Source organism: Sus scrofa, chromosome 14 (assembly GCF_054392235.1).
Source record: "Sus scrofa isolate SSC_HxYL_T2T_F1_AM1 chromosome 14, Sscrofa_HxYL_maternal_Yorkshire_Landrace_v2.0, whole genome shotgun sequence".
In the NCBI taxonomy this organism is placed as follows: domain Eukaryota; kingdom Metazoa; phylum Chordata; class Mammalia; order Artiodactyla; family Suidae; genus Sus; species Sus scrofa.
Window position 1 is genome coordinate 122,552,267 of NC_139396.1, and position 26,020 is coordinate 122,578,286.

The following is a 26,020-nucleotide window of genomic DNA, read 5'->3' on the forward strand; positions in this document are numbered from 1 at the left end:
AAAACTTCCAATTCTTCCACTGAATATCACCACAGAGAGAAACCTATTGGGTATTGCCTCAGGGGGTGTTACCTATGTTGTCAGTTAATACATTCAGGGAGGCTTGTTCACAGAAAGGGGGTGGCAAGACCACCCCTCTTCCATGAGATTCCATGCCTTTCCAGAGACTGAGAAAGCTACTGGGTCAGCATTCTGAAGCTGGAGATTTGGGGTTCTGAGCTGACTTATTTATGGGAAGCTTCAAAGAAACAAACTCAAGCTGCGTGCCGTGTGTGAGGTTGCAATGACCTAGGCTTGCGTTCTAGGGGGGACCTCATAAAACTACTACAGGCAGTGATGGTGCTTTGCCAAGTTTCTCTCATTTACATTAGCCATCCACTCCAAGTAGAGCAATAGAAAAGGAAATTTAAGACCCAAAATGAAACAATCTTTGTGTAACAATGAGAGAAAAACCTAGCTACTTGTTTTTATTGGAATCGTACAAAAATTTTTGAGAATTTCAATTAAAATTTGTATAGCTGCAACCTAAGACAATGAGTTTTAGTAGAAAGTTCCTTCAACCTCTCCAAATGAGGGTAATTTTAGAAGCTGAAGTGTAAAAATACAAACAGCCAACCAGAGTTTACATGTGACCAAGGTTTGGAAATAGAGCATTATAAAAAGCTACAAATATGTTAATAAGATTCAGAGCATAAATTCAGTATAATCATTATTCCTTGGTCACTGAGAAGGTAATGATGTTATCTTTCTTTTTCTTTTCTTTATTCAGTTTAAAAAGCACTGCCTTCTGCTTTTGGCATTTTAAATGTAAAGTTCATAGTAAGTTGACAACTATTTCTGTATGTTGGGAGAACAATGGCTTCAGTCAGATGATAAGTATTTGAATTTTTAGATCCTTAATAGCTCCATGGTCTTGGACAATTTAATCTCCTAGGCTTCACTTTCTTCCATCAATTAAAAGGGAATAATACTACTTACCTTATAAGGCTGTCACAAAGATTAAACGTATTTGGATACATAAAATGATTTTCAAATACAAAGTGCTATACAAACACAAGGCATCCCTAGATAATATTTTTGTTTTGACCTCTGTGCTATGGTAAGAACAGCTTTAGAAAGGGATACAGAGTTGACTTCTCTCAAAGTATTAAGATGATTATATTAACACTCTAGGAACAGTGGCAGACAATTCCTGGGTATAGGCAAGGTAGTTTCTGGTTTGGGGTTTTTTATTGTAAAATATACATAACATAAAATTCACTTTTCACCTTACATTCACATTGTTCTGCAACCATTACCACCATCCATCACTAGAACTTTTTTATCCTCCAAATTGAAACTCTGTAACTTTTAAACACTAATCTCTCACTCCCCACTTCTCCCAGGCCCTGTCAACTGCCATTATATTTCTGTCCTATGAATTTGACCAATCTAAGTAACTCATATAAATGGAATCATACAATATTTGCATCAAGGATACTGATCAGGTTCATTACCTCTGAGCCACAATGGGAACTCCCAAAATAAATTTTTGAAACAAATCCTAACTCAATTGTGTTGAGTCAGAGAAGTGATCCATACGATACTTTAATATTTGTTGAATGGCTTCATTCATAGTCATTTTTCATAAGTATTACAGATGTGTTTGAATATAATTTTTAGATGTTTAATTAATAGTTTAAGTCCACTGGAACAATCTTATGAGTTTTTGTTTGACCAATTACTGAGAGAAGTACTATGTTAAAAAAAATCCCTCATTATGATGTAAATTTGATTTCTCCCTTTAGCTCTAACAGTTTTTATTTATATTGAAGCTATGTTATTAGTGTCCTTCTATTTCCTGATATCTTTTAAAAATATGTTGTTAATATCTTTATATCTAGATATGCCTTTTACTTTAAAGTTTATCTTCTGCTTTTTATTTGTTCCACTTTTTGAACATTTCCTTGTTGTTGTTGCTGTTTTAATTAAACATTTTCATTTAAACTAAACCACTTTTCTCCCTTATTCCATTCTTCCCCTCTACTAGTTTGGAAGTTTTTACAGTTTATTTATATTTTTAGGGATTACCCATAGATTTAAGCATCCATATTATAGTCAAAAGCTATTATCTCTATCCATCTCCTGAATAATACAAGAACTTTAGAATACCTTAACTTTGTGTAAGCTTCTGATGTCCAGGATATACTTCTTCAGTTTTGTTTAAAACAGTTAATATTTATTAATGTTTATCCACAGCTTCACATGTTTCCAGGGTCATTTTCCTTTTCCTAAAGTATCTTCTTTTGAAGTTCCTTAATGAGGTTCTGTGGAAGGAAAGCTCTTCCTAGTTTTTTTATTTTCTAGAAATGTCTCTATTTTACCTTTATTTGTCAAAGATAGTTGTCCTTGGTATATAATAATAGATTGAAAATGTTTTCTCTCATCACTTTAAAGATATTATTCCAATGTAGGTTTGTTTTTATTGATGCTGTTAAGAAGACAACTTTTAATTTGATTGCAGGTCTTTTTTGCAGGTAATCCTTTTCTTTTCTTTTTTTTTTTTTTTTTTGGCTGCAATGGCAGCGTGTGGAAATTCCCAGGCCAGGGATTGAACCTGAGCCACAACAGTGACAATGCTGGATCCTTAACACACTGCACTGTCAGGGAATTCTGGATAATTCTTCTTTTATATTTGGATGCTTCTATTACTTTCTCTTTGCTTTGGTGTTCTGCTGTTTTACTTGAACATTTTGAGGTTTTGCGTTTCTTTGACCTCACTGAGTTTTCTGAATCTGAAGACTCACTTTTGTCATTAATTTTGAAACTTGTTCAGCTGTTAGCTCTCTCCATTCTCTCTTCTCTGTCTAGTACTCTACTTAGAGATATACTATATATTCTCATTCTATCTTCATGCGTCTTGATCTCCTTTTAATATTTTCCATCTCTGTCTCTCTATTCTAGAATCCATGTGATTTCTTCTGATTTATCTTTCAGTTTACCATTCTCCCTAAATACGTGTTTATTCTGATGTTTAATTTATCCCTTGAATTTCAATTTCAAGTTTTTGGTTTGTTTTTTTTTTTTTTTGCTTTTCAGGGCCACACCAATGTGGCATATGGAAGTCTCAGGCCAGGGATCTAATTGAAGCTGCAGCTGCCAGCCTACACCACAGCCACAGCAATGTGTGATCTGAGCCATGTCTGTGATCTATACCACAGCTCCCACAGCTCACAGCAGGGCTGGATCCCCAACCCACTAAGTGAGTCCAGGCATCAAACCCACATCCTCAAGGGTACTAGTTTGATTCATTTCCACTGAGCCACAATGGGAACTCCCTGAATTGCAAATTTAAATTATTGTTTTTTATTAAAAATTTTTTTTTCAAATCTGCATGATCAATTTTGATAGCTTCTTTCTCCTTAATCACACTGTCAGTACTCTTCTTTAAACAAATTCAACAGATTATATTGTTATGTTTAGTTACTCAGAAATCTGCAGTTTTTATGAGTTTGATTCTGCTTTTTGTTGACTTATAAACACACATGAAACTACAGGTCATTCTTGTATTAATATTCATATATATTAATATGTACTTTTTCATATTAATAGGTACATTAGTAAGTATTGCTCATGATGGTGTGTTTTCTTGTGTCTTTTGTGATTTTTTTTTTCCTATTGTGAGCCAATGTTCCTATGGTGAGCCTAAAATTCTTAGGAACTTTATTTCAGAAATCCTTTGAGGCATGAGTTTAAAGATTTTTCCTTTGGAGACTTACTTTTCTTTCTATCAGATACCTTGGGGGCAATACTGCATATGACTACTTTAACTGGATTTTTAGAACATACAATCAGAATGACTTCTGGCACCAAATCTGCCTGAGGGTGGATATGTGGTGTGGCATCTTAGGGGAGACGTTTTATTTCTTTTTTGTTTTTTCCACTCCACTCAAACATAGGCAAGCATTCCCAATGTCTTCCTGTGCCAGACAGGATACAGCAAGTATAGAGAAGTTTTTTAAAGCCATAAAAGTGAATAATGTTTAAATCTAAAAGAAACATGCTACTTTTTCTTAGAAAATAACAGATATCAAAATTTACTAAAAATAAATAAAACCCACATAAACTAAAATACATAAATGAAATGGAAAACACAGTCAATAAATATTTAAAACAAAAAAGATTTCAGGACCTAACTGCTTTACTTGTGAATTGTTTAAAATTGTTAAATTAGTGTATTGTTGATTACAGATATCCACATGCATTTACACATATAAACACACACCAAACTACATACTATTCTATTAATGTTTTTTCATATCAGTATGTACAATGAAAAGAAACATAATAATCACAATGTGTATTCAAAAGGCATTCATTAACATTTAATATCAACTCAGGGAAAAAAGATACAACATGAAAAAAAATGTGATTTTTCTCAAAATGAGAGAATATATTCTTTTCTTAAGCTGTTGGTCTTTATCATACTTTATTATAAAATAATATAGATTTTCACAGTAAAATCAAGGATACCAATGGTATTTAACATTGTTCTGGTCAATGCACTAAGAAATAAGACAGAAATAAGATTTATACTTATTGGGAAGAAGGAATATCATGACCTAAAATAATCATAAGCCAGTATTAAATCCATCAAATTAATTTCAAAATTTTTGATATTAAATTAATTTTACTGTGTATCATCAGTAACTAGTAAGAAAATAATTCTTAGTTAATTCTACAAGTTTATTTTTGAATTTGAAAAAATTATTCTAAAGGAAAAATAAGGCAGTGAGATTAGATTATTTAAATTTTTTTGATCCTAGCCACAGCAATCAGATAAACAAAAGAAATAAAAGGTATCCAAATTGCAAGAGAAGAGGTAAAATTGCACTGTATACGGATGATACAATACCATATATAGAAAATCCTAAGGACTCCACACAAAATCTACTCAAACTGATCAATAAATTCAGCAAAGTAGCAGGATACAAGATAAATATTCAGAAATAGGTTCCATTTCTGTATACTAACAATGAAATATTAGAAAAGGAATACGAAAATACAATATCTTTTAAAAATCACACCCCAAAAGTTAAATATCTAGGAATAAACATGATGAAGGAGGTGAAAGATTTATACGCTAAGAACTCTAAAACATTAATCAAGGAAATTAAAGAGTATTCAAAGAAATGGAAAGATACTCCATGCTCCTGGGTTGGAAAAATTACTATTGTAAAAATGGCCATACTACCCAAAGCAATCTACAGATTCAATGCAATCCCTATCCAATTACCCATGACATGTTTCACAGAACTAGAACAATCCAAAATCTTGTATGGAACCACCCAAGGAATGAAAGCCAAGCAGGAGGCATAACTCTCCCAGACTTCGGGCAATATTACAAAGCCATAGTCATCAAGACGGTGTGGTACTGCTACCAAAACAGACATACAGACCAATGGAACAGAATAGAGAACCCAGAAATAAACCCAGATACCTATAGTCAATTAATATTTGACAAAGGAGGGAAGAGTATAAAATGGGAAAAAGATGGTCTCTTCAAAAGTGGTGCTGGGAAAACTGGACAGCTGCATGTAAATCAATGCAACTGGAACACACCCTCACACCACACACAAAAATAAACTCAAGACGGCTTAAAGACTTAAACGTAAGACAAAGACACCATCACACTCCTAGAAGAGAACACAGGCAAAACATTCTCTGACATCAACCATACAAATATTTTCCTGGAGTTCCCTTTGTGGCTCAGTCTTTAACAAACCCAACTAGGATCCATGAGGATGTGGGTTTGATCCCTGGCCTTGCTCAGTGGGTTAAGGATCCGGCATTGCCACGAGCTGTGGTGAAGGTCAGTGGCTATAGCTCTGATTCGACCCCTAGCCTGGGAACCTCCATATATCACAGGTGCAGCCCTAAAATAGCAAAACAAAAAACTAAACAAACCAAAACCATACAAATGTTTCTTAGATCAGTCTACCAAGGCAACAGAAATAAACCAGTGGAATCTAATCAAACTGACAAGCTTTTGCATAGCAAAGGAAACCATAAATAAACCAAAAAGACAACCCACAGAATGAAGAGAGAATAGTTTTAAATGACACAACTGACAAGGGCTTAATCTCTAAATATACAAACAACTTATACAACTCAACAGCAAAAAAAAAAAAAAAAACCAACTTAAAAATGGGCAAAAGACCTGAATAGACATTTCTCCCAAAGAAGATATACAGATGGCCAACAAGCACATGAAAAAATGCTCAACATCACTAATTATTAGAGAAATGCAAATCAAAACTACCATGAGATACCACCTCACACCAGTCAGAATGGCCATCATTAACAGGTCCACAGATGACAAATGCTGGAGAGGGTATGGAGAAAAGGATTCCTTCTTACATTGTTGGTGGGAACGTAAATTGGTACAACCACTATGGAAAACAGTATGGAGGTACCTCAGAAAACTATACATAGAACTACCATATGACCCAGCAATCCCACTCTTGGTCATATATCTGGACAAAACTTTCCTTGAAAAAGACAGATGCACTTATATGTTCATTGCAGCACTATTCACAATAGCCAGGACATGGAAACAACCCAAATGTCCATTGATAGATGAATGGATTAAGAAGATGTGGTACATATACACAATGGAATACTACTCAGCCATAAAAAGGAACAAAATAATGCCATTTGCAACAACATGGATGGAACTAGAAACTCTCATACTAAGTGAAGTAAGTCAGAAAGAGAAAGACAAATACCATATGATGTCACTTATATCTGGAATCTAATATATAGCACAAATGAACCTTTCCACAGAAAAGAAACTAATGGACTTGAAGAACAGACTTGTGGTTACCAAAGGGGAAGAGTAGGGAGTGGGATGTACTGGGAGCTTGGATTAACAGATGCAGACTATTGCATTTGGAATGGATAAGCAATGAGATCCTGCTGTAGAGCACAGGGAACTATGTCTAGTCACTTGTGATGGAACATGATGGAGGATAATGCAAGAAAAACAATGAATATATATATATATATATATGACTGGGTCACTCTGAGGTATAGTGCAAAATTGACAAAACGCTGTAAACCAACTACAATGGAAAAAATAAAAATGATTAAAAAAATAAATAAAATAAAATTTTTTCAAAAAAAAATAGTGATGGAGTCACTTTGCTGTATATTTAACTGCATTATAAAGCCACAGTCATCAAAATAGCCTTGTACTAGTTAAAAATAATAATAATCATTGAATCAGAATAGATTTCTCTGGAAAAAACCCTAAAATATAGTAAGTATTTAGTATAGGACAATGAACTTATCAAAGCAGTGGAGGAAGAAAGCATTTTTATATTGTCTTAAAAATTGGATATATGGGCACTTTTAACTTAGGATATTCCCCTTCCACTTCTTGCCCAAATTTTCACCATTTCTGTCTTCCTAAGGCCAGCTCTAGATTCCATCTCTGACAGGGAAGTAGAGGACTAAAGAAACTTAAGGAGTGTCAGACACCATAGCTGCAGACCAAAAGCATCAGTATATGGGTGAAAATGTTTCTTTAATTACTGACTCAAGCAAATGAGTATGTGAATGTCTAGTGCAGTTTGGTACCAAGAGAAATAGCTGAGGCCTTTCAGAAGCTTATATCTTAGTCAGGGAAATGGCACCTAGGCAAAACAATTAGAAAGCCATTATCTCTAAATGACATAATCATAACAGAATGTGCAAATTAAGTTCAGGAAACATATTACTTTAAAGAGAGAAAAGGGACTGGAGGGGTGGGTGGTCATTTATCCTTCCTCCTTCCTCCTGTCAGTGTAATTGGTAAATGTCCCTTTTTCTCTCAGTGTGGAACTGGCACAACTATCCTTTGCCCTCTAGCCTCAAGAAGAGAGCACTTATTACAATTTCGCTCTTTCCTACGGTCGCGAGTCCAGCAGCAAATGTAATGGAGAGTAAGCCAATCACATCAGTAAGACCAACAAAAAACCACTCACTCTTGATGATGAAAGCATAGCAGGGGAAAGGGAAGGAAGAATAGTGGGGAAGGGAAAGGGAGACAGAGATGGAGAGATATGCACTCCTGATGTCTCTCCTTCCCCTGTCTCACCTTCCTAGTGGAGACAACCCAAACAAGCATACAATACCACCATTTGGCATTCCACCTTCTTGGCAGAGTGTCTGCTCTTCTGTATGTCTACTGCTGGCCTAGAATCAGGAGTTAGTCCTCACTATTCAGAGGGACCACCTCTAGCTTTTATTTGCCTTTTACTAACTATCTCAAGCCCATTTCTTATATATAAGTTACAGAGGCCAACATTTACCTAAAAGAGCTCCACTCATGTCCTGGGCAGCTTCATTCCCTCCAACTTTATCTGCAGCAGGGACTTTTTGTAGTAATTTATATTCATTTAGCACAATTTTATATTTCTAACTGAAGAGTAAGCTTTTGGAAGTGTAAACTTCTGAAATGACCACATGGGTGGGGCACAGAGAAAAAGTGGTTTTACTCAGCCTTCCACTTTATTCATTTTTACTTTTATCCTATCATCTTTGAGGAGAAATAGTTGTTTCATTTTCTTCCTTATTTCCCTGTAGCTCAGGGACTATATTAATTGATAGTAGCAATTCCTTTAAATATCCAATTAAAACCATTGAAGAGATCTGAATGAACAGCCCCACTTGGGAGACATAAAGACAGTATCTAGAGAAGTGACAGGACAAAGTAAATGGCCTGAAAAAGATGTGAAAAGAGAAATGAATGGGGAAATTGTATTCTTGTCAGCAAAAGATGCCAAAATTACCTGACTAGCCCCTATTTCCCATTTTAAAAGTAAAGTGCATATTAAAAATGGAGAAATGATAGGGGTAAAAAGGCACTCTTTTAAATGCTGGGAAACATAATTTAAATTTAAAAGTGTCTTTTTTCCCTCTTCCTGTTGAAGGCAGAACCTAACTCTTCATAGAAAACTATGATATATCACCTAAAATCTACAGAAACTTTTGCAGTGCTAATTCCCCCATCCCTGGCCTAAAGATATGCTTTACTTATTATGAGTAACTCAGATCCCTTTCTCCACCCAGAATGCACAATCAGCTTTTGAGGCACATCAGGTGAGCTTTGTATCTTGAGTCAGAAGTGTTGTCTCCCCACTCCCTGTTTGTATGACTTCAGGACAGTCATAACGTCTGTGATTCCTTAGGTCATAGGATATCACAGGACATATTCATAATTATTAGAAAAACCAACAACAATGAAATTCTTTGGATAAGACTATTTTTGAAACACCTGTTTTAAACAGAATTAAATAGGACTTCTTAATCCCTAATATGGTTACGTACAGTATGACACTTTAAAGGAGAGTATGACATTATTTTTGGTGTTTTAAAAATTCTTATATTTAAATTATGAAATTGTAAAAAAAAAAGTTACTCTAACACCATGAAAGGATATAAAGTGAAAAATAAATAAAAGTATGGCTTTTATGTTAGACCTGGCTATTCCATTCCCAAGGGCAATGCCCGTCAAAAGTTTTCTATGTATCCTTCCAGAATTTTCTACACATGAACCTGCATATCTACTCCCATCTTTAAAATGGAAATACGGTCTTACTCTACTTATTCTTCTTTAAATTGCTTTTGTCCATTTATCCTATCTTGGGTAGTTTTCTATCAGTTCGTGGGGATCTACTTAATAGTATGAAATTATTATGGTTTATTAGTCAACCTTCCAGAGACGGATATGTCATTTTTCCCCCCAGTTTACTGCTGTAACAAGCAATGCTGGAATGAGCACATTTCTTTATTGCATTTATATAAGACTATCTCTAGAATAAAGACCTAAAAATAGAATTACTGAGTCAAAGAGTAAATAAGCACATTTAAAATTATTTCAGATATATAGTTAAATTGTCCTCCAATATTACACTCCCTCTAATAGCAAAGAAGAGCTCATCTCTCCATACTCTTTAACAACACTAGGTAATTTTTGCTAATCTGCTGTGTTACAATGTGTCTTATTTTATTTTTAGCTTGAGTTTTCAGTTAGTTACTTATGAGTGTAGTATTTTCACATACAAACCCAATTTGTGGATTCTTTTCCAGTGATTTGCCTTTTTTTTCTTGTCCTCTGGCAGCAATAGTGACCACCTCAGGATTACTGCATAAATTAAATCCATGTAAAAGTGAGAAATTCAGAGTTTAGCATACAGTAAATGCTCATCAAGTGTTATTTGGAAAACCTACCTATCAAAGTTGACTCATTCCATTTCATGGGATTCGTTACTTGGGTTTTTTGGTGCCATCACTCTTACCTTCCACTTCATTGATGGGAAATCCGAATCTCAGAAAATGATGCATCATGGGAGGTGAATGCTTCCTGGAATGATAGTATCTGTTATGTGGTATTTTAATTGTCTATTTACTTGTCAGTCTGAAGGCTACCTGAAATCATGGATCCTGTCTTACTTGTTTTACATTTCTAATGCCTACTTCAGGGCCTGGAACTTGGTAAGCAATCAACATTTGTTGAATACTTGGATGAATGTCTGAATGTAACAGTTCTGTTGTCTGTCTATACCTAGAGGGCATGAGTAGGCAGAGTAAACTTTCCTCCATCTATTGCATAAACAGGACAGGGTCAGCTGTACTGGACAAAGCAACAGCATATTTGGAATCTAACAGCATTGACTGCTCACAGATGAACTTATAGCTCCAGTTTCACATGTGACCTTAAGAAACTTTTCCATCACTGAGTTGGAAATACTAGCTTTTAAAAAAATGAACCTACCTATTAGTTTCTCCTCTTCTTTAAGTCTATGACTCATATATTCTAGGCCTGTGGCTACTAATACATCTATGGATGTATACATTTGCCATTTTAAACAGAGGCTAGGAGAGGAAGTTTTAAAATGATACACATGTATGTTTGTAATTCTGGTTATCCTAGGCTACATATGTTTGGATTTATTATGTTTAAAAAGACACACAGACATCCTCTAAACAATTCTGTATAAGATAACCATTCTGATAGGCATTTACTTAAATACAAACAAGTGGGTATAACTCCACATGATAAACTGAAAATAAAATGAGAATTCTCCAAAAGCTCCTACTTCCAATTTCAGAAGATGTTTTCCCATAGCTCCAGTATAAATAAATGTATACAAATTCAGGAAATAATCTTCCAGTAAACAATGGAAAATTGTTCATAGAAGAGTGTGTTTGCTTTCTACGGCCAGCTGGAAAGTAAATGATAGCATTCATCAGTAATCCAAACTACTTGAATAATAAACATGTTGCCTGTTTCCTCAATACCTGTGAGGGCTGAATGTTAGGGACATTGGGATGAGGTTGGGAGGATGGGAACAGGAGCTGGACTGGACTACTGGGAATAATTTTCTACTGATTAGAGGAGCATCCCCAAGTCCTGAGAGTGAAATAGGTATAAGCATCAAGGTCTTGAGCCAAATCTTCAAAATAGATAAGGCTTCATAATAAACAAGGTGACCAATGGAAAGGGTGAGGGATATCAGGCAGGGCTGGGCCTGCAGAACCAGCAGGGAGTGCTCCTGGTTATAGGGAGAAAAAAATACACACTGCCTACACAATTTCATTGTAATATTTCTTTTCTTACTGGATTGGCTTTAGATCTCAAGAAGAGGCTCAAACCAGCTCACAAATGGTGAAGGTCTTCTGCCTGGTGATCTAATTAATAGATTTTAAAAAACACAGTAAAAAGATGATCTTAAAAACAGTCAAAAAATAAATAAATAAAAAATAAAAAACACAGTAACCCTTAGAGAGAAGCCATGGTATAGTGTAGTTAAATATTGACCTTCAGGCTAGTTATGAAGATCATATGAGTGAATGTCTATGTAGTGGACATTACCTGCTCAGTGTCCACTGGCTCTTCTGTGGCAACAGAAGCCAAATTTTGTTTTAGGGAATCAACCCTACCCCACTTTCAGCCCTCATAAAGGTGAACAAAGTTAACTGGATCAATTAATCCATTCCTAACCAATGATTAGTTTAGCAATGAGTACATAACCTGAGGCAGGCCAATCTGGTCAATGAAACTCAATTCCAAGACTAGTATTGAGTTTTTGGGGAAATAGGCTCTTTTTTGGTAAAACTTGGCACTGAAATGCTTGGTACCATGAATGAATCCAACCTCATAGAAGGTAGAGCCAAGAAATGGAAGGAAACTCAGTTTTTGTGATGTTGACTAAATCAATCCAGATATGCTTGCAGTTTTACTCCTGAATTTTTCAGGAACAACGCAAATAAATTTCACCACCTTTCCCTTTTGGGGGGTAGTAGATAAGCCATACAAGTTGGGTTTTATGTCATTTGTAACCTCAGCTAACTTAAGTATGTGATCCAGTACTATGTTTGGCAAATGTATGCTCGTTCTTACAAATATGTTTCCTTTCTTTCTTCTCCCTTCCTGTTTGCCCTTAATCTTACTTTAGAAAGCTTGGCCAAATAATTAGGGAAAAAATCTCCTCAATTCCTTCTGGGCCTCAGTTTCTTCATATGTGAAGTAAAAGGATTAGCGAAGTTTATTCTCTTCAGGTCCCTTTCAGCTTTAATTTCCTATGACTTTATAAAATGGAGGTGCAGGTAGTGGCGACAATTTGAGAAGTTAAAGCTCATCCTTTCCGTAACCACTCCGTGCTGTCACTAGGGTAGAAATTTCCGGTCCTCAAAGAAGAGACTAACACTAAGAATTCATGGGACCAATGAGGTGAAAATACTTGCCTACATCTGAGCTTTCTAAGCTTTGAGTTTGCCCTAGATTGCAGGGCTTTAATTTCCATCCCACTTTTGAGTTTAAATGCAGTGAAATATTTTGTGGTGTGGTTGAGAAAACATGCTACATTGTTTCAGAATGCTTTGGTCTGGTTTCAGCTCTCCTAGTACCTAGAAGAGTTCCTGACACATCACAGATACACAGTTCACACACTGAAATGGATAAATAATTCACAAGCATCACAGCCCTGTGAAAAATCATGTATAACTAACAATAGTTAAATTAATATACTTAGGAATGAAAATATTTTGCTTTTTAAAGAAATATGAAGTTGGATTCAAATTCATTCTGAGAACATTACTTTTGCTTATGTGTATTTTGATATATGTGATCTTAAGTATGAGAATGGTGGGCCTTGTGGAATTCCTAATAACTTGAGTTATCCTCATGAAGTGTGTCATATGGAGTATGAACATCATTTGTCATGTGAGAAACAGTAAGAGAACTAGATTTCCAAGGTTCTCTCATTCTCAGGGTTCTCAGTGGTGGGCTAGTGGTGGCAGTGGTGGAAGTAGATTGCCAGGGATGGTGGCAGAGGCAGGCACTGAGAATCTGGCTAACACAAACCTGGGAAGGTGATGAGGGGAATATGTGATATTTCAAATAACATGTTTGGTGTTAATACCTCATTTTTAGAAATGAATTTTTAAAGCCACCATTAATTTCAATATACAAATGACAGCAAGTATATTTTAAAGAATATGAAAGACCTTAGTTTCTAGGCTGGGTGCTAAGGCAAGAGATAAGTCTCCATGGGGAACTTTTATCAGGATCTCCAGGACAGAGATTTTACTTTTATCAAAAAGTATGATTTGGAGACAGACAAAGCTCAGGCTAAAGTCACAGCTTTACTTAATTTCTTTAAGCTTTAGTTTCTTCACCTACAAAATGGAGACGATAATATTTATCTTAGAGAGCTGCTGTGAAGATAAGATGTAAAAAAACACAGAAAGCACTTAGCACAGTGCCTGGCTTAATAAAGATTATGGGTATGGAGTTTAAAAAGGTTGAAAAATATTGTTCTGGTTTTTCTGTTCATTCCTTGTTACTTTTCAAACTCCTGACATAAGTTGTTCTAAATTCAGTCTATAGAAAAGTTCTCTTTGCTTCTTACAGCGAAATAAATTGTGATGGGGAGAAAAATATTTTCTTATTTGTAATTTGATACGTAATTAGCACACACAGAAGTGAATATGGAAGATGGCGAAGTAGAAGGACTGGAGCTCACCTTCTCTTATAAAAGCAACGATTTAAGGATTAAGCAAGCAAAGATGCAAAATACAATAACTGAAATAAAAAATTCTTTAGAAGCAACCAACAGCAGAATATAGGAGGCAGAAGAATGAATAAGCGAGGTGTAGGACAGACTAGTGGAAATCACTGGTGTGGAACAGAAAAGAGAAAAAAGATTGAAAAGAAAGCAAGACATTCTAAGAGAACTCTGGGATAATGTTAAATGCATCAACATCTAGGGTGCTATAAAAAGAAGAGAGAGAGAATGGGGCAGAAAAAATATTTGAAGAGATAATAGCCAAAAACTTCCCTAACATGGGAAAGGAATCACTCACTCAAATCCAGAAAGCACAAGTACCATATAAAATAAACTCAAGGAGGAACACCCTGAGACACATATTAAACTGGCCAAAATCAAAGACAAAGAGAAAATATTGAAAGCAGCTAGGGAAAAGAAACAAATAACATACAAGGGAACACTGGTAATGCTATTGGCAGATTTTCCGTAGAAGCTCTGCAGGCCAGAAGGGAGTGGCATGATATATTTAAAATGATGAAAAGAAAAAACCTCCAACCAAGATTACTCTACCCAGCAAGGCTCTCATTCATATTTGAAGGAAAAATCAAAAGCTTCACAGATAAACAAAAGCTAAAAGAAATCATCACCACTAAACCAGCTTTACAACAAATACTAAAGGAACTTCTCTGATGGAAAAGAAAAGGCCACAACTAGAAGCAAAAATATTACAAATGACAAGGCTTACCAGTAAAGGCATACATATAGTAAAGGTAGGAAATCATCCACATACAAATATGCTAACAAAATCAGAAACTGTGAGAAGAGGAGGGTACAAATGCAGGACACTGAAGCTGTACTTGCAATTAAGAGACCAACAACTTATACACACACATATACATACATACTCCTATATCGAAACTTCAGGGTAACTGCAAACCAAAAATCTACAATACATACACACACAAATAAGAAAAGGCAATCCAAATACAACACTAAACATAGTCATCAAACCAGAAGAGGGGAGAACAAGAGAAGAAGGGAAGAAAAAACAAATCCAAAACAGTTAATAAAATCCAAAACAGTTAATAAAATGGCTATAAGAACATACATATAGATAATTATCTTAAATTTAAATGGACTAAATGCCCCAACCAAAAGACATAGACTGGCTGAATGGATACAAAAATAAGACCCATATATATGCTGTCTTAAAGATACCCACTTCCCTTCTAGGGACACATACAAACAAAGTGAGAGGATGAAATAAATTATTCCATGCAAACAGGAATCAAAAGAAAGCTGGAGTCAGAAAAAATAGACCTTAAAATAAAGAATATTATAAAATAAAGAAGTACATTACATAATGATCAAAGGATTAATCCAATAAGAATATATAACAATTGCAAATATATATATGTACCCAACATAGGATCACCTCAATATATAAAGCAACTGCTAACAACCTTAAAAGGAGAAATTGACAATACCACAATAATAGTGGGGGACTTTAACACCTCACTTACAGCAATGGACAGATCGTACAGACAGAAAATCAACAAGGAAACATAGGCCTTAAATGATGCATTAGACCAAATGGATTTAATAGAAATCTATAGAACATCCTACCCAAAGCAGCTGAAAACACATTCTTCTCAATTGAACATGGAACATTCTCCAGGATTGATCACTTTCTGGGCCACAAATCAAGCCTCAGTAAATTTAAGAAAATTGAAATCATATCAAGCATTTTTCTGATCACAACATTATACAACTGGAAATCAACAATAAAAAACAATTGCAAAAGCACAAACACGTAGAGACTATAACAACAAGCTACGAAATAACCAATGGATCACTGAAGAAATCAAAGAGGAAATTAAAAAATACCTAAAAGCAAATGAAAACAAAGACACAACAATCCATAACCTATGGGATGCAGCAAAAGCAGTTTAGTTTATAGCAATACTACCTCAGGAAACAAGAAAAAGCTCAAGTAAACAACCTAACTTTATATGTAAACCAACTAGAGGGAGAACAGACAAGACGTAAAGTTAGCAGAAGGAAAGAAACCATAAAGATCAGAGCAGGAAAAAATGAAATAGAAATGAAGAAACCCATAGAAAAGATAAATGAAACGAAAAGCTGGTTCTTTGAAAAGATCAAAAAGTTGATAAACCATTAGTCAGACTCATCAAGAAGAAAAGAGAGGACTCAAATCAATAAAATTAGAAATGAAAAAGGAGAAGTTACAATGGACATCATAGAAATACAAAGGATCATAAGAGACTACTACAAGCAACTATATGCCAATAAAACGGAAAACCTAGAAGAGATGGACAAATTTTTAGAAAAGTACAAACTTCCAAAACTAAACCAAGATGAAATAGAAAAGATGAATGGACCACCCATCACAAGTATTAATATTGAAACTGTGATTAAAAAACTTCCAACAAACAAAAGTCCAGGATTAGATGGCTTCAGAGGTGAATGCTATTAAACATTTAGAGAAGAGCTAACAGCAATCCTTCTGAAACTATTTCAAAAAATTGCAGAGGAAGAAACACTCCCAAACTCATTCTATGAGGCCACCATCACCCTGATACCAAAACCAGGCAAAGATACCACAAAAAAAGAGAAAATTACAGCCAATATCACTGATGAACATAGATGCAAAAATCCTCAACAAAATACTAGCAAACCAAATCCAGTAATACATTAAAAGGATTGTACACCATGAACAAGTAGAATTTATCCCCAAGGATGCTTCAATATCTGCAAATCAATCAGTGTGATACACCACATTAACAAACTGAAGAATAAAAACCACATGATCCTCTCAACAGATGCAGAAATAGCCTTTGACAAAATCCAACACCCATTTCTGATTAAAAAAAAAACAACCCTCCAGAGAGTGGTCATAGAGGGAAACTACCTCAACATAATAAAGGCCATATACAACAAACCCACAGCTAACATCATTCTCAATGGTGAAAGCTGAAAGAATTCCCACTGAGATCAGGAACAAGGCAAGGATGTCCACTCTTGCCACTACTATTCAACATAGTTTTGGAAGTCCTAGCCATAGCAATTGGAGGAGAAAAAGAAATAAAAGGAATCCAAACTGGAAAGGAAGAAATAAAACTATAACTGTTTTCAGATGACGTGATACTATACCTAGAAAATCCTAAAGACACTACCAGAAAACTATTAGAGCTCATCAATGAATTTGGTAAAGTTGCAGGATACAAAATTAAAACACTGCATTTCTATATACTAACAATAAAGATCAGAAAAAAGTGATTAGAAAATAAACAATCCCATTTACCTTCATATCAAAAAGTATAAAATACCTAGGAATAAACCTACCTAAAGAGACAATAGACCTGTACTCTGAAAAATATAAGATACTGATGAAAGAAATCAAAGATGATACAAACAGATAAAAAGACATAAAAAAGAATTGGAAGAATCAATATTGTCAAAATGACTACACTACCCAAGGCAATTTATAGATTCAACGTAATCCCTATCAAATTACCAAGGACATTTTTCACAGAACTAGAACAAAATATTTTAAGGATTTTTTGGAGGCATAAAAGACCCAGAATACCCAAAGCCATCCTGAGAAAGAAAAATGGAATCAGGATCCCTGAATTCAGACTATACTACAAAGCTATAGTCAGCAAAAAGAAAAAGAAAAAAAAAAAAACTTAGGCAAAACGCTTTCTGACATAAACCATAAATCACAGCAGTATCTTCTCAGATACCACCTCCTAGAGTAATGACAATAAAAACAAAAATAGAAAAATGAGACCTAATTAAACTTAAAAGTTTCTGCACAGCAAAGGAAACCCTAAACAAAATGAAAAGACAACCCACAGAATGGGAGAAAATCTTTGCAAATGAAGTAACTGACAAGGGATTAATCTCCAAAATTTGTAAACATGTCCTGCAGCTCAATACCAAAAAAACAAACAACCCCATCCATCAAAAAACGGGCAGAAGCTCTAAAAAGACAGTTCTCCAAAGAAGAATATTTGGATGGCCAAAAAACATGAAAAGATCTTCAACATCACTAATTGTTAGAAAAATGCAAATCAAAACTGCTGTGAGGTACCACCGTACACCACCCAGAAAGGCCAACATCAGTCTACAAACAATAAATGCTGGAGAGGGTATGCAGAAAAGGGAACCATCTTACAAGGTTGGTGGGATGTCAACTGGTCAACTGCTATGGAAAACAATATGGAGATTCCTCAAAAAACTAAAAATAGAATTATCACTTGATCTAGCAATCCCACTCCTGGCATTTATCCAGAGAAAACCATGTCTCAAAAAGATACATGTATTCCAATGTTCACTGCAGCACTGTATACAATAGCGAAGACATGGAAGCAACCTAATGACCATTGACAGAGGAGTGGATAAAGAAGATGTGGTACATATACACACTGGGATATTACTCAGCCATTAAAAGGAATGAAATAATGGCATTTGCAGCAACATGGATGGACTTAGAAATTACCATGCTAAGTGAAGTTAGTCAGACAGTGTGATACCAATGTCATATGGTACCATTTATATGTGGAATCCAAAAAAAAGGACACAATGAACTTCTTTGCAAAACAGATATTGATTCACAGGCTTTGAAAAACTTTTGTACAACAAACTTGCACAACTATAGATGTAATAAAATTCATTGAGTTAAAAAAAAAAAAGTGAGTATGTATACATTCACTTGCAAGAGGGAAGAGGAAGGTGACTCAAGGCTGTGAGGCAGACCCATATTTTCCCCAAACCCAGACATACATTATGCACATCAGAGCTTAAGACTCTTAAATATTTCTGCATTATTGAGGGTCTTAGATAACATTTTCCCCCATGAGACTTATTTGATTATTCCAATCACATTTAGCTATTGAATTGAAGATTCCAATGTTTTTCGAATAATTCTGACCTTTTTGAAGAAAGCAATTTTTTAAAGATTTCCATTGTGGAAAACCAAGAAGGCAAGATTTCCAGATGCCATGGCAAAGATCAGTCCTTGCAGATCAACAGAATCCCTGTTACATGGTGCTCAGGAGGTTCTATGTCAGGCAAGTTTTCCACTTGGTCAAGAATTCATGCTTGAATCCATCTCTCTCCACCATTCCTTAGGTTCTTGCCTTTATTTGGAAGAAGCAGATCCGGTTTTGTGAGACAGATGTCTCCAGAGGAGTACATTTAAGCAAACTATGCAGGCATAGCTCAGAGATACTGTGGGTTTGGTTCCAGACCACCACAATAAAGCAAATATTGCAATAAAGTAAGTCACATGAATTTTTTGTTTTCCAAGTGCATATAAAAATTATGCTTTTTCCTATACTATAGTCTGTTAAGTGTGTAACAACATTATGTCTCTAAAACTGTACATACATTATTTTAAAAATATATATTATTAAAAAGTGCTAACCAGCATCTGAGTCTTCAGCAAGTTGTAATCTTTTTGGTGGTGGAGGGTCTTGCTCTGATGTTGATGGCTGCTGACTGATCAGGGTGGTGGTTGTTGAAGGCTGAGGTAGCTGTGGCAATTTCTTAAAATAAGACAGGAGTGAAGTTCACCACATCAATTAACCCCTCTTTTCATGATTGACTTCCCTGTGGCATGCAATGCTGTCTGACATCATATTACACACAGTAGAACTTCCTTCAAAATTGGAATCATTCCTCTCAAACCCTGCTATTGCTTTATCAAATAAATTTATGCAATATTCTAAATTCTTTATTGTAACATCAATAGTCTTCCCACATCTTCATCAGGAGTAGATTCCATCTCAAGCAACTAGTTTCTTTGCTCATCCATAGAAGCAACTCTTCATCCATTAAATTTTCATCATGAAATTATAGAAATTCAGTCAAACCTACAGCCTCTACTTACAATTCTAGTTCTCTTCCTCTTTGCACCACATCTGCAATTATTTCCTCCACTGAAGTTGTGAACTCCTCATAAGCATCCATGAGGACTGGAATTAACTTCTTCCAAACTCCTGTTAATGTTAGTATTTTGACCATTTCCCATGAATTACAAATGTTCTTAATGGCATTTAGAATGGCAAATCCTTTCCAGAAAGTTTTCAATTTATTTTTCACAGATCCTTTGGAGGAATCACTATCAATGGCAGCTGAAGTCTTACAAAATGTATTTCTTAATTAAAAATAAAAAATGCAGAATGAGTGTGTGTCGGCAGGGATGAAAACAACATTAATCTCATTGTACATCTCCATCAGAGCTCTTGAGTAACCAGATGAATTGTCAATAAACAGTAATATTTTGAAAGGACTCAATATTTCTGAGCAGTAGGTCTTAGTAGTGGGCCTAACATATTCAGTAAATCATGATGTCAACAGATGTGCTATCTCCCAGGCTTTGTTGTTTCATTTATAGGGGACAGACAGAATAGATTTAGCATAATTCTTCAGGGTCCTAAGATCTTCAGAATGGTTAAGTGAGCATTAACTTCAACTTCAAGTCACCAGCTGGATTAGCCCCTAATAAGAGAGTCAGCCTGTCCTTTGACACTTTGAAACCAGGCATTGACTTTTCCTCTTTAGCTATGAAATTCCTAGTTGGCATTTTCCAATATAAAGCTGTTTCATCTACATTAAAAATCTACTGTTTAGTGTAGTCACATTCATGAATTAGCTAGATATTATCTGGATAACTTGCTGCAGATTCTACATCAGCACTTGCTGCTTCACCTTGCATGTTTATTTTACAGAGACAGCTTTTTTCCTTAAACCTCACGAAACAACAGCCTCTGCTAGCTTCAAACTCTTCTACAGCTTTTTCACCTCTCAGCCTCCATAGAATTGAAAAGAGTTAGAGCCTTGCTCTCAATTAGGCTATGGCCTACAGAAATGTTGTGGCTGGTTTGATCTTCTATCTGGACCATTAAAACTTTCTCCATATCAGCAACAAGGCTGTTTCATTCATCATTTATATTTGCTGAAGTAGCACTTTTATTTTCCTTCAAGAACTTTCCCTTTGAATTCACAACTTAGCTAACTGTTTGGTGCGCAAAAGGCCTAGCTTTCAGCCTGTCTAGGCTTTTGACACACCTTCCTCACTAAGCTTAAACATTTCTTTTCTTTTTTTAAATTGAGCTTTACAATGTTGTGTTAGTTTCAGCAAAGTGATTCAGTTAGCTTAATCATTTCTTGGTTTTGATTTGAAGTGAGAGATGTGCGCAACTCTGCCCTTCACTTTGTAACTTAGAAGTTACTATAGGATTATTAAGTGGTCATATTTCAATATTGTTGTCTCAGGGATTAGGGCGGCCCAAGAATGTGGGGGAGATAAGGTAATCACCGTTTGGTGGAACAGTCAGGACACATCAAACATTTATGGATTAAGTTTGCCATCTCATTGGGGTGCAGTTTATGGTACACCCAAACAATTACAATAGTAATATCAAAGGTCACTGATCACAGATCACCACAATAATAATAAAGAAAAAGTCTGAAATATTATGAGATTGCCAAAATGTGACAGAGAGACATGAAGTGAGGAAATGCTGTTGGAAAAATGGCACCAACAGACTTGCTTGAACAGGGTCGTCACAAACCTTCACTTTGTAAAAATAAAATATCTGTTAAACACAATAAAATGAGGTATACCTGTATAAATAAGGGAAATAAACCCCAGGATACTAATTTCAAAGTAGAGAATTGTTTCCACCTTCTTTAATGGGGCAGATATCAGAGCTTATTATTGTCCCTTAAAAACAGTGTACATTTTTATATTTCCTCTAAGTGCTACTCAAGGATTAATAAAGACCTGACTAGGAATACTGATGGGATGAAAAAACACTGCCCTGCAGAGATGTCCATACTTCAATTCCACAAACATTTGCAGAAATAAAATAACAAGGAAACAAGAGGATATCAGATTAAACCTTGAAATTTTTCTAATAAGAAAGTTTGCTTTTTTATTATTACATTGGAATATGTTTTAATATTCCGTATTAAATGTAAGCACTAGAAGAGCTGTCGTATTCACCTGAATATCTAGAACAATGTCTGGCCCACAGTTGGAATGCAATACTTACTGAATGTATGATTAATGAATAACTTAAGGAAACATAGATAATTTGGGGAGCAAAGAGAACATATAGATATTGTTTTTCTTAAAAATACCATACCCTGCAGTCAACTTTTGGATTATAATACTTTACTTTTAAGAAGAAATATGCCATAGAATTCTTTCAACCAAAACTTGCCGATTATATAGAAAAATCATGGATTTTTTTTAATGGATGCAATTATTACAAAATAAGCATTTTCCTCTATCAAACATTAAAAATCTTTCTTTGTAGAAAAATGTCTAAAGGAGACATGAGAGTAAGACCCTAGTGATTACTACCAAATGAGATATTAACATAAATTAAGTAAATTAAAATTTAAGAAAAACTTTATTAAATTGGCAAAATAGATCATCTATATTATACCAATTTATGCTGTTTATAGCACCTTCATATAGCCAATTTTGTTTAATATTAGGAAATTTATTTGAACTACTTTTTACATTCTCTGGCACAGATCATCAAATAATCCACAACAATCCTGACAATTCCCAAGCATATACTTGGCAGTTAAGTTGGAGCCATGTAACTAGTTTTGGTCAGGGCACTATAGGGGAAGTGAAGTGTGTCCCTCAAGGTTAAGGCTATTAAGAGCTTTGCATTCCTTCCATTTCTTTCTTACCTCCATGCTGACCTTAGGGGCTAATGTTTCAGAGAGCAGATCTACAAGATAAAATAGAGATGCCCAAACTGCATGCAATTTTGTGTAAAAGCCACAGTGTGTCAACCACAAATGTCTTTGTAGCACTGAGATTTTGAGGTATGCCTATTAATTACATATTCTTTTTTTTAAATGTAGAACTTTTTAAATGACAGACCTTGGGGAAAAATGGACTTAGGGCCTCTCATATTTCAAATCTGAGCCCAAACTGTTATATATTTTGTTTTCCTCTCTCTTGTTTTGATCAGAACTCACTAATTCATTATTTATTTAACAAACATTTAACTGAGAAATTACTTTATGTTAAGTACTGTGCCATGTGCTGGAGATACAAAGAGAAGCAAGGCCAATTCAATCTCTCCATTCATGGATCTTACAATTTGAAGGTGAAATAGACATTAACAAATGATTACACATATCAATGTTTAGTCACTGAAAATTAAAATATACGGTATTATAAAAGTATAAGAGAAGAAAACCTAATTAAATGGGAATTCTGGGTTTGCCTCTGTGGAAGCGACATTTAATCTGAGACAGTCTAGGCAGAGAGAGCAAAGCAGACAAAGGTCTTGAGTGGGAAAAGCCATAGCAGGAACAAGAGATGTGCCTGGAGAGCAAAGTAAGGTACAGAGGAAGGAGCCAGTGAAATCAGCATGTGTTAGACCAGGGGTTGGCAAACGAATCTGGCTTGAACTTATGTTGGTAAATAAAGTTTTACTGGAACATAATCATGCCCATTCCTTTACGTTATGTCTTTATCTTATGTTACACAGGTAGAGCTAAGAAGTTGCAACGAGAGACTGTATGACTCACAGGGTCTAAAGTATTCACTATTTGGCCTTTATAGAAGAAGTTTGTGACCCCAATATGAGATCATTCAAGACCTTGCAGGTCACAACAAGGATTTAAGATTTAATCCTATAGACAAAGGGAAAGCATTAAATGGCTCCACATGGGAAAGTGTGTGGCATAAACAATATGTTTGAAGATCATTCTAGTTCTGTGATGAGTGAACTGGAAAGGGACAAGTATGGAGAGACCAGTTAAAATTAGATGGTGCCCAGACAGTGACAGTAGTGACAAGAGAAGTGAGTTCAATGTCTACTTTGAAGGTAAGATTAGTATGATTTGGTTCCAGACTGGATATGGGGTGAAAGAGAAGGCAAAAAGCAAGGATGATTCGTGATTTGGGGCTTAAGGAGCTAGGAGATTGGTGGCTCCATTTTCATAAGCAGAGAAGGCTGGAGGAGGAACAGGTTCTGAATTTTGAAGGCTGATAATCATGGAGATTATCATACCAAGTGAAGTAAGTCAGACAGACAAAGACAACACATATCACTTATATGTGGAATCTTAAAAATGATTCAAATGAACTTATTTACAAAACAGAAACGGACTCACATACTTCAAAAACAAATTTTTGGTTACCAAAAGGGGAAGGAGATGAGAGGGATAAATTAGTAATTTGGGATTAGCAGATACAAACAACTATGTATACAACAGATAAACAACAAGGACCTACTGTATAGGACAGGGAATTATATTCAATGTCTTATAACTTTCATTTATAATGAAAAAGAATCTGAAACAGAATTATATATACATATATACAGATAGATAGATACAACTGAATCACTTTGGTATATACTAGAAACACTGTAAATCAACTATACTTCATTTTAAAAAATGAGAAAAAAGAGCCAGTGCTTCATATAAGTTTGATTGTAATATGTGTGTGTGTGTGTGTGTTTTAAGGAGCAAAATAACTTTGACAATCATATTCTGAATTCTACTTGCTTTCCAAGGCTGGAATAATCTTTCCTCTTTGTTCCTTGCATTAATTCTTTAAAAAATATTCCATAGATTCTGCCCATTTAAAGCCTGGGACCACATTTAGTGGGACTGCATATATTTCAGGATCTGTTTGGGAGAAGTTTTTTTTTGTTTTTTTTTTTTTTTTTTTGGTTAAGACCTCCCAAGTTTTATGAAAACATCTATTTATCCTGAGACACAAGGAGATTTTCAGGCTGTTGCAGCTTTTATTGGCACTGCCAAATGGAAAAATGGAAGAGTTTCAATAGTCCTTTAATTGGGTCTACCCAGGTCCCTAGAGCAGGAGATTTGTCCTAACTCGCACTTGGTGTTCCAGACCTCGCTGGAGCTCTTCTGCACTGCGTAAGAAAGCCCTGGTTTTCTTATGATGACAGTCAACTAAAATGCTCCACTTTCCCACTACTTACCAGCAATAAGCGGCCATCCTTTATAATACATCATTATTCTGGCCTACTCAGCATCATGCCCTATGTGAAGTTTTGTGTATTAAATGGTATTATGATTGGACTCTTTTCCTGAATTGGTTAAGGTTTTTCCCTCTGAGCCAACATACTGGTTTGCTCTGAGGGTATTACTTTATCACTATAGTTGCGTAATTGAGTTCAGCTTTAGATTTGTAACTGTTCAAGAGGATACCATGAACAGATGAAATATATCTTTGGGCTGGAGCATTTGACCGAATACTTTGCTCTAGTTCATTTGGCATATTAAAGACAAGGTTTTGCCTTGACATTATAAAATGTTGAATTTGAAAGACTGAGACTAATCAGATGAAGTTTTTATTTATGATTGTGTCAAAACATTTCTGGCCCTTTTCATAGAGGAAATTTACTGGTTTACTGTGGACATTCTTATCTCCTTTACTAATAAGATCCAGTGAAATTATTCTTCCTGTTATATTTTGACAGAAAAAGAAATTGAATCTAAGTTATTTTGGCCAAAGTTCTTAAATAAAAGGGACTATAACCTTTATGGTATTGTTGGCTACTCCTGAGAAACCAATATTATGACTATAGATAGTGGGAAAGGGAATAAACAGGCATTTTATTTTTAATAAAAAAGTGTGGATTAGGTTCAACTGAGCTGAAGGTTTTAAAATGCCTTTCCTAACTCTATTAAATAATGTAAGGATATAGAATATCAACAACAAAGAATTCACTAGGTATATGTATAATAGAAATCTATTTCAGTGAGGAAAACTATATTTTAAATTCAAGGATACTTCATTCTTCCAAACATGAATTTGGAACATTTTATATTGAAGAATTCCCCTAGTCCCAAAGATCAGTTATAAATATTAATGGAATTTCAATAGATTCTTTACAGATTCT

The 26,020-nt window shown here is 35.0% G+C and overlaps 1 protein-coding gene across 23 annotated transcripts in view; it reads right to left on the reverse strand.

Annotated features, from left to right (window-relative positions):
* Positions 1–26,020, reverse strand: part of RNLS (renalase, FAD dependent amine oxidase) — a 417,533-nt gene that overhangs the window by 165,620 nt on the left and 225,893 nt on the right. For 5 of the 23 annotated variants that reach the window (XR_014827665.1, XR_014827663.1, XR_014827664.1 and 2 more), the window contains exon 6: positions 10,323–10,387. The exons of the other annotated variants lie outside the window; for them this stretch is intronic. The gene's annotated coding sequence lies outside the window, so the exon portion shown is untranslated. The remainder of the gene's footprint in view (positions 1–10,322; positions 10,388–26,020) is intronic. 23 annotated transcript variants of the gene reach the window in all.